This window comes from Ambystoma mexicanum, chromosome 6p (assembly GCF_040938575.1).
Source record: "Ambystoma mexicanum isolate Mex_15411 chromosome 6p, UKY_AmexF1_1, whole genome shotgun sequence".
NCBI classification, from domain to species: domain Eukaryota; kingdom Metazoa; phylum Chordata; class Amphibia; order Caudata; family Ambystomatidae; genus Ambystoma; species Ambystoma mexicanum.
In genome coordinates, this window is record NC_090935.1 from 1,483,536,714 (window position 1) to 1,483,552,346 (window position 15,633).

Here is a 15,633-nt window from a genome sequence, read left to right on the forward strand (position 1 = left end):
CTTAAATTAGTGTGGACTCAGCCAACATGGAAGAGCTTCCCTGGACAGACCGGGTGCAGAAAGGTGAAAGGACCTGTTCTGGTGGCACATGCAGGGCCTAGGTATCCTGGTTGATGTGAAGTTTTCGTAAATAGTATCATTGTGCAGTGTTTCATTCTACTAATTGAAGCGTCGACCTGACACATGCCCCGCTGACATCCCACACCACAGGGGACCCCCCAACACCTGTGACCATACCCCAGAGGCAGCCCATCACCCGTGGCCATACCCCGCAGGCAGCCCACACCACAGGTGACCCCCCAACACCTGTGACCATGCCCCGCAGCCAGCCCACACCACAGGGGACCCCCAACACCCACGACCATGTCCCGCAGGCAGCCCACACCACAGGGGACCCCCCAACAGCCATGACCATGCCCTGCAGGCAGCCCATCACCCATGACCATACCCCACAGGCAGCCCATCACCCGTGACCATACCCTGCAGGCAGCCCATCACCTGTGACCATAACCTGCAGGCAGCCCACACCACAGGGGATCTCCCCAACACCCATGACCATGCCCCGCAGGCAGCCCACAGCACAAGGGATTCCCCCATCACCCGTGACCATACCCCACAGGCAGCCCATCACACGTGGGCATAACCCGTAGGCAACCCAAAGCACAAGGGATCCCACCATCACCCGTCACCATGCCCCGCAGCTAGCCCACACCATAGGGGACTCCCCATCACCTGTGACCATGCCCCGTAGGCAGCCCACAGCACAATGGACCCCCAACACCTGTGACCATACCCCGCAGGCAACCCATCACCCGTGGCCATACCCCGCAGGCAGCCCACAGCACGAGGGACCCCACCATGACCCATTACCATGCCCTGCAGTCAGCCCAAACCACAGGGGACCCCCACCTGATGTCCTCCCACCCCCACCAGTGATGGCAACCTACAGACAGGCCCCGCCTCATTTCCCTCCACCTCCACCAGTGATGGCAACCTGCAGGTAGGCCCCGCCTCATCTCCCCCCACCCCCACCAGATACGGCAACCTGCAGGCAGGCCCCGCCTCATGACCCCCTACCCCCACCAGTGACAGCAACCTGCAGGCAGGCCCTGACTCACGTCCCCCCAAACACATTGTCCCAACATGCAATCATGTATGAAATGCCCACAAAATGTACACCACATGCTGCCCCCCCACAGTGCAACTCAACACCCATCCATTGGTCATACTCCCCAGTACATTATGCGCCTGGTCTGCGCTATATAAATAAAACAAATACAAATAAAATATAAATACATGCCCCATGCCATGTGAATCACAATTCATCACATGCATGTTTGCACACACATCACCAACATTGATGAACAGCAGGGACACGTAACGTAGCAAGTGAAGAGTGACACATGCATCAAACCATTGAGAGCATACACCACTTTGCTTAGAAGCAATAAAAATGTATTAAATATTTAAATCCACACAAACTGAAAGACAACCGTGAAAAAGAAAATATGAATGTAATTCAAACGAAAATGAAATCCAGAAATAAATATGTGAGGATGAAAAATGGCAAAATGATAAAAGTGATCCATGTCCGTAGAATGTCCTCAGAAATAAAAATAAAAAAAACATTACTCCATGGTGAAATAAATACAAAACAAGATAGCAAATTAGTCAAACTATGTACAACATCCAAAGGCCCATGATCCCAAAAAGCAGAAACAAACCCTATAAAGCCCTGAAACTAACTAACTATGTACAAAATGTGGAGCAAAGTCCATGGACTCCAAATGATAAAAAAATAAAGGAAACCTAACACTACATAACTATATACAAGGGCAGCAGTCTAGTCCTCCGACTCACCGATGTTACCAAGAAACTGGGCCAGAGCATCATCAAACTCAGCATCAATATCGTGGAGGCGGGACTCTGCTCTAACCTCCAGGGCTCGCAGGGGCTCCATCATGCTCCTCTGGAACTCCCTGCGAGTTCTCCACCCTAGCCATGGTGAGTCGTGCCTCCCATTCCCGCTGCTGCTCTGCATCTATCTGCTGGCCCTTCCGCTGCCACACGGAAGACATCCTTGTTCCAGGGTCCTCCTGCCCGATGGCCGATGCCTGCCCCCGTGATGTTGTTTGGCCCGAGTCTTGACGCCTCCTATGTTGAGCCCGCTGATGCCAATGAGCCCTGTGCCTGAGCCACCAGGACTGCCTCTGGGATGATGACAACCCCCGGGGCAGTCGTACACGTGCCCTGCTGGAAGGTGCCTTCACAACTTCCATTGCCAGTGGTCCTGTTGCTGGCGTGACCATCTCTGCTGAACTTCCAACTCCTGACTGTGGCACGGATGTGGTTTCCACCAGACCGGCCGCCGTGCTTGGGACAGATCCACAGGGGCCCTGGTGGCAACTGGGCCGGAAGACGGCAGGGAGGACGACTGGCGCATAGTGGGGGAAGAGGAGGAGGGGGTCGCAGCAGTACCCATCACATGTAGCAAACCTGCCACAATGAGCTGTCCTAGCCAGTTCAGGATGACAAAGACCTCTTTGTGATGAAGTGCAAGCGTCCGCCAGGAAGCCTGCACATCATCACGAATTGCGCCTGTGCGCTTCGCAACACTGGCTAGCACGAGCTCAACCCTGTCACGGATTGCCAGGTCCGCAGGTAGAGGAAGGTCAGTTGACATGGACTCATCCTCTACCTGCGGAACGGCCTGGACTAAGGAATGCCTGCAAGTGCACACTGATGCAAGCGCAGTATCAGGGACAGGATTAGGCACAGGCCCCTCCGCAGTGACCTGCGCTGCTTCCTGCCCCAGGACTGTACCAATTGCAGCTGTGGCATCACTCCCTCAAGGCTCCATGTGCTGTTCTGATGCGGCCTCCTCCTCCCCCTGCCCCACCACCAACCTCGATAACTCAGAACCATCTTCTGCATTGAATTGCCCATGTTGGGGCCCATCTGTCCCTTCCGCTGCCGAGGAGCCCACGTCCAACTTCAACTTCTTGGGCCTCCCCTCAGCAGCTGCGGCCGTAGTTGCGGATGCGGCACCAGTCCCCTCACTCCCGGAAGATGTTGAAACCTGGGAGGATGAATGGGCCTTGCGTCTCTGCCTGGTGGAGGCATCCGTAGCGCGGTGCTCCACAGCGCCGTCTCTGCCCTCTTCCTCCATCGCCGCTGTAGATAGGGAGACATTGAACACAAGTATCAGTGCACCGAACAAATGTCTGCTAGACACAAAGCAAATGCACAGGAGTGGCACTGTCAAACGTCACAACCATCATCACCCGCCACAACACACAGGTCAGTGCAAGCAACACACACGCACAAACATGCATGCCACGTGCAACAAACATTAGCATCCATGTAGAAGGCACTGCAGGCACATCAGAAGAGGGGCTGAACCTCACATGTATCATGGAACATACACATCACATGCACTCACATCACCTGACAGTCATTGATTGGAGTCACATACAGCACTGACATGGACATGCACACAGACATCCGCACACGAGGCATAAGGGCAGAAATAAGGGCAAGGTGCACACTCCATCCACACCTCAACATGCACTACGCTGGACAAGAACACAGGAACACTTACCACTCGACTCCGGACGGAGCTGCAACTGTAAGACTTGGGTGTGCAGCGCTGGCCTGATGTGCTCCAGGACCCACATCTCATTGTTGCTCAACCGGCCCTGGCGCCCCACTCCATCACCAGCCCCGACGAGGTGCCGGGCCTTGCTGAGGGTCCTGGACCTGGAGTCCTCCCAGCGCTTCAGGACGTGTTTGAAGTTGCGGGGTGCCACCCCCTCCGCGGGGATGGCACCCACGATGTCTGCCCAGATCCCACTCCGTCCTTCTTTGTCGAGTCACGACGGTCCAGGGAAGAGGGCATCATAATGCCCAAGGACTTGCTCCACCACTTCTTTGCAAGTGAAGCTGGCAGCCTTCTGCCTCTCTGTCGGGGTGTTGCCACTTGCCCCAGATGTTGCTTGGCCTGACATGGCAACCCCCGAGTCAGGTGTGGGTGGGCAACTGATTTCTGTGGCTGGGCAGTGGAGTGAGGGAACAGCAGTTGGGAGTCTTCTGTGTCAGCAGGGGTGGTCTCAGCACCAGGATCTCTGGCAATGGCTTCTGTGCAGGCACCAAATTGCAGGGCACGTAGGCAGCAGGCACACAGAGTGGGCTGGCAGCAGTAGATGGCTCGTAGGAGGCAGCTTGGGGGATTGGGGGCAGGTAAATGGCCTTGTGGGCAGGAGCGTGTGTCTTTCATGTGTTTTCATGAGGCCAGCCGGATGTAGAGTGACTCTGCACGTGTGGAAACAGCGTGTTAAAGTGAAACCATAGGAAAGGCCCTTAGCGCGTAAGCGCGTGAGTTACTTGACATGCGCAGGCGTTGCTGTCCAGTACGGGTTAAAGGTCCATGTAGGGCATGAGTGCGCTGTACGTGCATTTCGTGGGTACCGACGTGTGAGATTCTGCTTTTTGTGGGTTCACACACGATGTCTTCACTACGGTTGCTTTGCGTACTTCTTGTTTACTGCAGCAGTGCTTACTTCTTGTTTTGGCGGGGGAGTTGCAGACGCGTGTTTTTTTCACAATTTTTCCAGGCAGACGATGAGTCGCGCACCTATTTTTCTCACTGTGGTTGCCCCTGTATGTCGCATACCCCATTTTTGAGGTCATAGTAGCCTGTGTGTTCCATGCGTATGCAATTTGAGTGTTTCTGAGTGCCACAGCGTACTGCGGGACAATAATTCCATGCACATGGGCTACCGAGGGGTTGCATGCATTTTTTTTTTTTTTGGGTGCCTGAGCGTTGCGTGACCCATCATTTTTTCCCCAGGGGTCACAGACAACCTTGCGGGAGCACAGGGGTACGTTTTCCATCCAGTATCCTGCCTCCTTCACACCAATTGCCCAGGACAATTGTTGTCTGCACCTCCCATTCACACAAGTACATCAGTGCCATGGCTGGGAGGCCACCAAGTGGTAAGGGAGGTAAAGCTGGGAGACCTCCCAGAGGTGTCCGCGGTAGGGGACGTGGCCAGGGTGGCCAAGGTGGCCGCTGTGGGCAATGTGGGCAGGGTGGCCAGGGTGGCTGCGGTGGGTGATGTGGGCAGGGTGGCTCATGAGGACAGTGTGTCCAGGCCCCCCATTCAGGGACAGCTATGCCCCCCCAAAGGGTCAGGGAGATGCAGCTGCAGCTGACACCACCCCAGCTCAGGGCCTGCTAGCCCGGCCCTGATTGGTCACGGAACAGGCACGGGATGACTCACAGGCCGACTTCTGTGTCACGAAGTCCAAGCCACGTGTGGCGGTGAAAGTTGCTGTCACCAGGCCGCGTGGATCTGGGGCAGCGATGTCATCTGCTGCCCCAGCAGCGAGGATTTGTAAGTTGCAAGGGCAGCTGCAGCTGACACCACCCCGGCTCTGAGTGCCCCAGACAGGACTGTGTTGGTCCTGGCCCTTGACACCGAGGCAGTTGTGGCACTGGGTCCTGGAAACAGCACCCAGCAGCCAATGCCTGCAGTCATACCTTCAGTCGTCATGCCATTGCCTGCTTCCAGTGGCCAGTCCACCTGCACTTCAGCCCCTACTGACCGGAGCAGCAGAAGCCACTCAGGGTCCGCACGACCTCCCAAGAGGAAGAAGCATGCTCTTGCAGCACAGGCTGGGACCCCAGGCACGGCTCTGGCCTCCAACATGTCAAGGAAGCTGAGTTTCAATCGAGTGGAACTGGACACACTTGTGGGCTAAGTGTCGGAACACGGCCGCGACATGCTGATGACGGCAGGGTGCAGAAATATGCCTGCTCAGCGTAGGGCCCACTGGCAGTGCATCGCAGACCGTATTAGTGCCTTGGGACATCAGAAGCACACAGCTGATGATTGCTCAAAGTGTTGGAATGACCTTAAATACTGAGCAAAAAACAAGCAGGTTCTAATTACGCCTCTACTCTGCTGACTGGCAGTGGGTCACCACCAGAGGACGATGAAGTCACTGAACATGAGGTGATCGCTGAAGGGTTCATCACAGAGGGTCAGATCCAAGATGTGGGAGACCTCCCGGATTATGAGACGATGTCCGGTGAGTGTACATACGTGAGTGTCCAAGCCATGTGTATGTTGCTTGGGTGATGTGTTGTGATTGACTGCCAGTGCAGGCTATGTAGTCATGACTGCCACGTGTGACCCATGCGATGTTTGACTGATATGTGCTTATGGTGATGCTGACTGCATACAGGCCATGTGCTGCACACAGAGGCAATCCTCATCAACACACCTGCACCCTCCTTCCATGTCAATCACTTGCCAGCCTCTCGGATAGCCTGTGATGATCTTCCACTCAATACTCGCCCTCTGTTGTCACATGAGTGACGGCCTGCAAGCTGATCCTCCCCAAGAGCATCCTTCCTTGCCTCTCTATCCCCCAGCAGCTCACTGTCTCCATGGTACTGGTCATTGCCATGGCAGACTACTGAAATGGCCTGTTCACGATTTTCAGTCAATATACACTCTTCCCTCTGCAACTCTGCCAGACCTGTACTGTGTGGAACATTCTTTGGCCTTGATGCAGGGTCTGTCACTCGGACTGTGCTGATGGGACAGGCTCACAGTGGCCATGAGTGTTCATTCATGGACCATGTGCATTCCAAACAAGCCCCTATGGGTCTGGGGCAAGCCCCTCATCTGACTCCATCTCCGGGATTTCCTCCTTTCATAGTATTTGATCATCCCTTTTCTTCTCCCTCAGGGTCAGTTGCTCCACATGGCCATTAGTTTGTGGTTCTCGTCTGTGTCGAGTGGATGCCTCCCTCTAGTACAGCCTCCCTGCCTCTATGCAACTGCTGTTGTAGTTTCTCTGGGTCAGGGGGCACTTCTGATGCTTCCTCATGTCTTGTGCTTTTTGTCCTCCTCTCCCCTGCTGTAGTCCCAGATGACTGTGACAATGCAATTGACACCTGCTCAAACTGTCTGCTACAACAGGGTACTCTGAGTAAACATTTTGACACATGCACTTCCTCCAAGCCATCCCCCGCCCTTGGGGTTGGGGTTCACTGTATCCCTACAACCCACTGCCAACACTTTGCACATGATAACTGCACTTGCCCTTACACTGCCATCATGCCACGATATTGCAATTACTGGTTTTGTCTTTTTGTGATAGTTTAGGCCATACACATGTACTGCACTGCACCCACACACTTCTGAGCCCTGTTTCACCCTTCAACATGCCTTTTCACTTGTGTGTTTTCAACGTGACCTAGCATTGATGTACTCATGTGCCTCCCTTCACTGTATTTCAACACCTTAGCTTTGTTGCATCCTGTGATACATGTGTGTTTTGTTGTACTGATTTCCATGTACTGTCTGAGGACATGCATTTTACATGGATCACGGACAGTAGTATTTGACTTCCATCTGGGGCTGGTTGACAGTTCTGCCATGGCTATGCTACGTGCCATCTGTGTCTTGGCATCTGTCATGTTTGTGGAAGGACTATGCCAGTCCCAAGCTTCTGTGTGATGCACGTGCTGTGCACCATACAGTACATGTCTTATTTTGCCATTAGATAGGCATCCATGTTTGCTTTCAGGGTTCCATTCCATTACATTGGCACTGCATGCATGCCTGAGTTTGTGTCATGTGTCACATGACTGCTTCATGTGTTGGCTGTCAACATTGTAATACCTATGTGTGTGGCCTATGCTCTTAACATGTGTGGTCATGTCTTCTTTTTCATTTTGTGCAGGTGATGAGGCACTGGAAGCAGTGGAAGAGCAGGAGATGACGGAAGGGGGGCAGAATTCAGAGCCCCAACCAGGCACCAGTGGAGGCTGTGGGGGGGTAGCACACGAAAATCCATTGGTGCTACAGACCACCCTGGCCACCGGTGTCTCTGAGTACACCGCTGAGGATCGCTATGCCTCTGGTGCGGAATCGGATATAGAACCATATGTGCTGTCACAGGTGAATGATTCTGGCCTGGATGTTGTTCTGTCCAACACACCTGCAGTGGGGGTAGACCCCTCAAGAGGCCATTCACTGTTGGTATGTCCGCCCGTGGCGGTTACGGATGCAGGGTCACGCTCCACACTATTTGTTCCTGGGGCAGCAGATCAAAGGAGGAATGCAGTCCTGCAGCCACAGGCAGTGCCAGCACAGCACGGACCATGTCTGCTTGGGCCTGACAGGTGTGGTGTCCGGAAATGCGGTGGCCCTGTGCACCACCGGGTAATACTGTGTGGGAGAATTCCATGTATGCCATTGCACAGCAACAGGGGGTATCATGTGAGATGATGGCTCAGAGCGTGGAAAGGGTGGCCAATTCCATTCTCCTCCCCGAAAGGCAAGTGGCGCTCCAGCAGCATGCTATGCAATCCACGTGCCGCTCACACATGCAGGACATGGGCTGAACTGTGGGCTCTGTGCACAGCCATGGCTGCAGAGGCACAGGCCCACAGGGATGCCCTGAGGGAAGACAACACCTCCCTCAGAGCTACTCTGGGTCCACTTGAGATGGCCCAGAGTAGACAGGCAGAACAGCAGATGGTGCAGCTGACACACGACATCTCAGCTCAGCTGCAGGCAAGCCGTGAGGAGACCCGTCTGTCATGTGAGGACTTGCAGGCGGGAGTCCGTATAACACGTGAGGCCTTGCAGGCGGAACTCCATGCTACATGTGAGGTGCTGCATGGGGACCTCCGGACTATCATCCTGCAGAACCAAACCTTTCAGACCTGCATGCTTGCTGCCATGGAGGAGCAAGCCAGGGCTATGCGTGGTCATCCTCCCATACCACACACACCTTCTCATATTGCACCAGAGGGTGACAACAGCAACAACAGTACTCCCACTATAGCCTAGCTATGCGGGCCATGAGCCCATGGAGGTTTTTTTTCTTTTCTCAACATCCATGCATGTGGGTGTTGAGGTGGACCCTGCACCTACTCCCTCCTGGGTGGTCCCCGCCTGGTCAACCATGGCCATTTTTAATTTTATTTTTAATTTTTTAAAATTTTTTTGTCTATTGTGCATTCATGTAACAGTGTGTTGCTTTGTGTGGCATCCAAAGGCATCCACTGTGTGTTCTGGATGGGCCCATACAGGCTTGTCTCGTGTTTGTGTTTGAGGCTTGGGGTCCAGACACATATGCCACTCCTGCTTCCCCTTTCCATGGGCTTGAAAGGAGGGCACCGTGTGACAGTAACTTATGAAGAGGCATTGGGCTTCCATCAGTTTTGTGGCCAGTCTGAAGTCCAAACTGTGTATACACCCCTTGTGGGTATTCATGATGGTTTCTCCAGTGCATGGTTGGCATGCATTTTTATTTGTATATTGTTAATTGTGCATATTTACATGTTACATCTTCATGTATTACCTTGTTGATGCACTTCATGCTGTATGCGGTGCCCTGCCACATTTAGCTAGCAGCGACACACTCATGATGGGAGGGGTCCATGTGGTGGCTTTGTCACATTGAGACACTTTTGCGACTTTAATTGGTCACTGTGTGGCGTTGTCACTGTTGGGTCCTGAGTTAATGATATGTTATGCTGGTAAATATATGTTCACGTGTACGGTTTGATTTTGTTGTGTCAGGGGGAATTGTCTCTGGCCTGTTTCCATTTGTCACAGTGTTCTTTATGACAGTTGTGTCATGTGTTGTGCATTTATTTTGTTGTTTTCACATTGCATGCCATGGCATGGTGTGTTGGGCGGGTGACATGGGGTTTGGGAGGTTTTAGGTGACATACATACGCTTGCTGCCATGCTCTACTAGTGTTGCCTGGTCTATATACTGTCACTCCTGTTCATTGCTATTGCCTGTTTCCAAGTGAGTACTCTGTAACAGCGCCACAATGCCCCTGGGCTGATGTGCGTCTTATTAATGCAAATAAATATGAATAAATAAAATTACCAGTATTTGGATGTGCTGTTTTGCAAGGGGGTAGTGGATTATACACCTTGAATGTGTGCCTTTTGGTCACACGGGATTGGGGTTGTTTGAGTAGCTAGGGATGCACACAATGTAGCACTTCAAAGTACACATTCTCTGGGTGGTAAGGTTGTGACAGTTCACTGTCCCTTTGTCATCATTGATTGTCACCTGGAATGTGCCAGGCCTGTGTGCAATCCGCAGGGGTGGGATTTTAGGTGACAAATTGAGCCACAAGCTGGGTACAGGCTGCCTCACCATGTGCCCTTTCCCCTCCCATGCGCAGCAGGCGTGCATGTGGTTGGGGATGTGGGGGCACCACCATGTCCACCAGTATGCTCCGCCGTGTTGCAGGACAAATGCTGCCACAATGATCATGCACACTACTAGTGGTGCGTATAGTAGCTGTCCACCAGAGCGGTCAAGGGAGCGGAAACGTGACTTGAGCACTCCGAATGTGCGCTCCACTATGGCCATGGTTGCAATATGGGCTGCGGTGTATCTTACCTGGGGTGGTGTGGTGGGGTTCTGTATTGGCGTCATCGTGTAGGTGCTCAGAGGGTAGGCACTGTCCCCTGGGGCGGTGATAATGGTTGTCATTAGTTGTGTTTGTCTATTTGTCTGTGTGTGACATGCATGCATGTGCACAGGCATTTGTACTCACCAATAAGCCATGTGTTGCCATACCTCCCAGCTTCCAGGTCCCAGTTTAGGGGTGACATTCTGAATAAGAAACTGTCATGGGTGGACCCTGGATAGTTTGCATAGACAGAGGTGATGATTCCCTTGGCATCGCATACAACCTGCACGTTGATGGAATGCCAGTGCTTGCGGTTGAGTAGATGTGCTCAGTGGCTCCAGGTGCACATAGGGCGAAATGGGTGCAATCAATGGCATCAAGTACTTTGGGGAAGTGTGTCACCCTGTAAAAGTCCTGGACTACGGCCTGCCTTTCTTTGGGTGTTCTAGGCATGTATATGTACCTGCGGACAGAGGGGCGTGCAGTCATGATTGCCAACACCTGGTGTAGGCAGCGTGACTGCGTGGGCTGTGAGACGCCCCCAACTATGGCAGTTGTCTGCTGAAATGACCCCGTGGCCAGAAAATGCACGGCATTGAGCACCTTTTCCAAGGGGCTCAGTGCTTGGGAGCACAGAGTGGGTGATGTGAGGTCATCCCCCACTCAGTGACCAGGTCTAGGATGATATGAGTTGGAAACCTATACCTGCCATATACCTGGTCATTAGGCCTCCCAAAAAGGCTAGTCCTGGGTAAAAAAATGAAGGGCCTGGCTATCCCCCTCCTCCTCCAGCAGTGTCCCATGATCACTGCTGCAAGGAATGGTACATTCATCGTAGCTGTATAGGCGCGTCTGTTGTTTGCGTGCGCTTTTAAGTATTGGCTTTGCTGCGCCTGGGCGCTTCTGCCGGCTTTCGCCTGGCGTACGTGTTTCCGGGTTTGCACATCTTTTCCCACACCCTGGTGAGCCCTGTTCGATTCAATGAATACGTGTTGTTAGCACGCGCGTGGCCATTGCAGGGATTTTACTGTGGTGCATCCCCGTAATGCCCACATTTTCACGTGTTGTTCCCCATTTCACGTGTTCGCCCCCTTTTTAGGTGTGTGCGCTGGACGGTGTGCGGCTTCACGGGTTGTATCGCGCAAGGAGTTTGTGATGTCGCAGTGACATGTTGTAACCGTGCGGATTCAGAGCAGGTGTCAGGTAAGCCACACGCAATGTGTTCCATGAATACATATGCACGCGAAAACGGACACTTGCGTGCGTTTTCGCGTGCAAGCACCCTTTTTTCAGTGGACATTTATTCCATGAATTACCCTGACAGTATGTAGGTGGCTCCAGTGTCACAATAAATATGTGCAGGAAGCTCTATGTTTCGACCTGGGCTGCCCTGGGTCTATTGGGTCTATGTTATTGTACCTGCTGGCTACTTCATGTAGTGAGATTGTATGTATGTATATATGTCACACTTATCAGGTCATAATCAAGCCTCTCTGAAAGCTCTCTCAGACTGAAAACTAACCGCATGTGCGACTTGTCTCTTTTTAACCCATGAGCAAAAGCTCTTATCAGCTTCTAAAAATGTCTAAAATTCGACATGGACAAACCGTTACAGGCCAGGACAAAGCTTCATAATTTTAGTTTACAGAAATGGAAATTTCCCTTAAACTGTAGTAAATATTGCTGCTGTATATGTATTTTGTGCATGCCAGTTGACTAGGAGTGTCCAATGCTCAGTGCTTCTTGTAAGAGCTGGTTTCCTATGTTCCAATGTACAATTATAGGACATAGACAGTCAATTGTACTTCTGCATTAGGTATAAAGTGTAGCAAGCACAAGTGTGCACTATCATTTGTCATAATGTAGTCCTTTTGCTCTCAGTCCAAACTGTTGGCTTTGGAGCCTAGTGTTTGACCTTGCTTCCAAACTTTGCAGCATACTGCTGTTGCGTTCTGTAAACCCTAGGATTGTATTTCAGAATGTACTATATATCCAGAATATGGGGATGAAGGCAATAAGCAAAAGGAATTCATTTTTTTAAACTATTTCTCAGAATGCTTTGCACACTGCTTCCTCCTTACCTTTGTAGGTCAAGGGTGGGTGAAATAAAAAGAAAATGTGTGCTGGCAGAGAGTTGCATTTGCTGATAGCTGAGGCGTACAATCATTATTCTCTCTTAAAAGTTCTGTTTTCTTTATTCCAACGTTGGTCACGGTCTCTGGCAGCTAAACGCTGGCCCTTATTCCAAACAGCCTCCTTTAATATATATTGGGTGTATGGTTGAATGTACAGATCCTACCTTTTATTGTGCCTGTGCACTTGCACAGCTGAACCCCAATACACAAAATGATATGAAACAATGTTTTCTCTGTGCTTCCCTGTGCATTGGGAGTTTTGTTACAGGCTCCTCAGTAAGGGACCTCTCAGAGGCTGTGTATGGTTCAGATTCAGTGGCTGGATTGAGAACCTTTTCTGAAGTTGCATCAAGGCCTATTTTCTTGGGCCATTTATGTCCCTAGGAGGGAGCCCACAGGACATAAGGTTTATTGCACCATGTTTCCTTTGAATACGTTTTTTCTGGTGTAGGGCATGTTTCCTCAGGGTTTTGGACAGAAAACAGTAAGTTGTAGGAAGTGAGAGCTTCTCACTTCACTAAAGTCTAAATACAGCGATCTAAGACCAGGTTATCTCTAATGCCTGTTTCTACAGCACGCTGTGTCATAGTGGTATGAGCATCACGTGATGCGCTGAGGACAGGTGTTCCTAATCTTTCAGCCAGCAATAGCACCTAGGTAGTTTAGGTGCATTACCCTGATTTAATGGGGGAAGGTTCTCACATTGTAGAAATGGGTAGAATTGGGGATGTGGTACCCATAGTGTGGCATTGCTTTAGATTGGGGATTGTCTGAGCGGCATGAGGTGTGTGATGGCACCATGGTTGTGGTGAATTGTGGCATTAAGTCGTTGTCACAACCCTCGCCCAAAAACCCCTCTGGCAAACCTATTGGCCAGGTGGAGTCAGGACTCGGGCCTCTAGAGCCTGGCATCATCTTCAAAAGCCCTCATGGGGCCAGACTCATACACGATGAACAACAATGTGCTTGGGAACTACTTTATTGTATTGTCAGCCAACATGGAGGCATCCACATAGCTTGGTTCCTAAGAACCAAGCTATGCAGTCTAGTGTTTTGGGTGTGGCAGGCCTGGAACTACTTTCCCTGGTTCTACTTTACCTGGGCTATATAAACCACACCCTGACTGCAGAACATGCTTCGTGTTACTGTGCAGCTTGCAACGTGACGCTCACTGTGTCCAGCTATTCCCTCGAACCTCAGAGAAGCAGAACCTGCAAGGAGACAAAAGGAACATCATTAGCAGCAACATCTTACCTGCAGTCTTCATCTTTAAACATTCGCAGCTACTGAGAACAGCTTCCTCGAATCTGCACGCCTCCCGGACAGAACGACCTGAAAGAGAAAGATAGAGGCAACATTAAAGAAAGCTGTAGAGACATTTACAAATTATGAACTGCTCAAAAGGCTTAACTGGCTGGTCGCCTTTCGGCTGGCACCACTCTGGACATTCCACTTGCGCTGAAGAACACCACGACCTACAAGGAAGGAAAACACAGGTTAGCAAAGGCAAGACTTTGCAGCGCTGCGCATAGCGCTTACCTACCGCATCATAGCACCTTTAATGCGCCATCATTTACCAGCAGGGCTCAACCAAGTCAGTTTGCCGCGCTGAAGCTCTGCATACCTAAGGGAGAAAAAAGATACATTTTAAACAAAGAAAGGCATGCAGATAGTAACAAAACTAAAGAACAGCAATAAGACCTACCTGAACAATATCAAACGGGCCGGCGTCAGTGAAGTAACTGGACCGCACTCACCCATGAAAGACAACGCGCCCCTGCAAAGAAGGCAGGGCGGAGAGCAAACCTAATTCTACCACAAGGGATAACCTTCCCTGCAGACCACATCAGGGCAAAGCTGAGAAGCATACCAGCGAGTAACCCAGCTGGGTGGCGTCCCTGTGGATACCAGGTGAGCATAACAGTCGTAGCTGAAACTGCATGCTTGCAGACATCACTCTTTCCTGGCACCTTGCCAGCAGGACTAGACAACACATATAAGCATTGTAAATCCTGGCCCCCAATCCCGTGAGAGATCTATACCTAGACAGACCCAGATGTGGGGTTCATGCATGCTTAGGTTAAATGCTTCTGTCTGAACATGGATTTATCACACTCTCGTGCTGTTTCGACTAAGGGCTTGGTCATGCAGCTGCCCTTTGGTATCAGCTGTGATTCAAGAATGCTGCAGAGCCCATCATTGCACTAGACTCGAGTGCACCCTGGCCTGTTTACCCATGCACAATAATTTATCTTTAACTGCTATTTTCCAATATAATAATGGGTTAGGAATTACAGACAGTGAGGAAGGAAAGAAATAAGGAGTAATGGTAGAAGAGACAAAAACAAGGAGGGTAGAAGAATGGGGGGAAAGTTCAGGGGAAAGATGGTAGGGAGACAGGAAGGAAACTATGTGAGAGAGGAAAGAAAGGAGAGGAAAGATGCCCATGAAAGAAAGGCGAGAGAATGAAAGGGGAAGCAAGGAAAATGGAAGGAACAAAAAAAAAAGAAAGAAGAAAATCAAGAGGATGGAAGGGAGGGTTAAGGGAGAGATGGATGATTGTAGGGAAGAAGGAAGGAACTGCTTGCTCCTCCTAGCTTACTCCAGTAATATAGACCAGCAGGTTGAGCGCACGCTGCTGCGATCTACGCATCATCTGCAGGTAGCAGGTTCAAATGCTGGCAAGGCCAACTCAGCCTTTCATTAATCATAGGTTGATAAGTGAGTACCAACTACTTTGTTGGGAATGATTGTGTGTAAATATGTGCTATGTACACTGCTTTGGGAAACGCGCTATTTAACAAAACAAATCTTTATCAATAATGGGGCCATGAAAAAGGAATGTTATCACTCGTTTTCACACAAAACATAACATGCAACATACACCATTAACCCTCCATAAGTAGCATTTTCTGTAAAGTTGCGACTTGACATGATTCACGGATGAGGGTTTGAGGGCCACTTTTTTTAGGTGAGGGCCACCTTTTTTTAGGTGTCCGGACCCATTTCTTGTCCCAGTCGAACAGACCACAT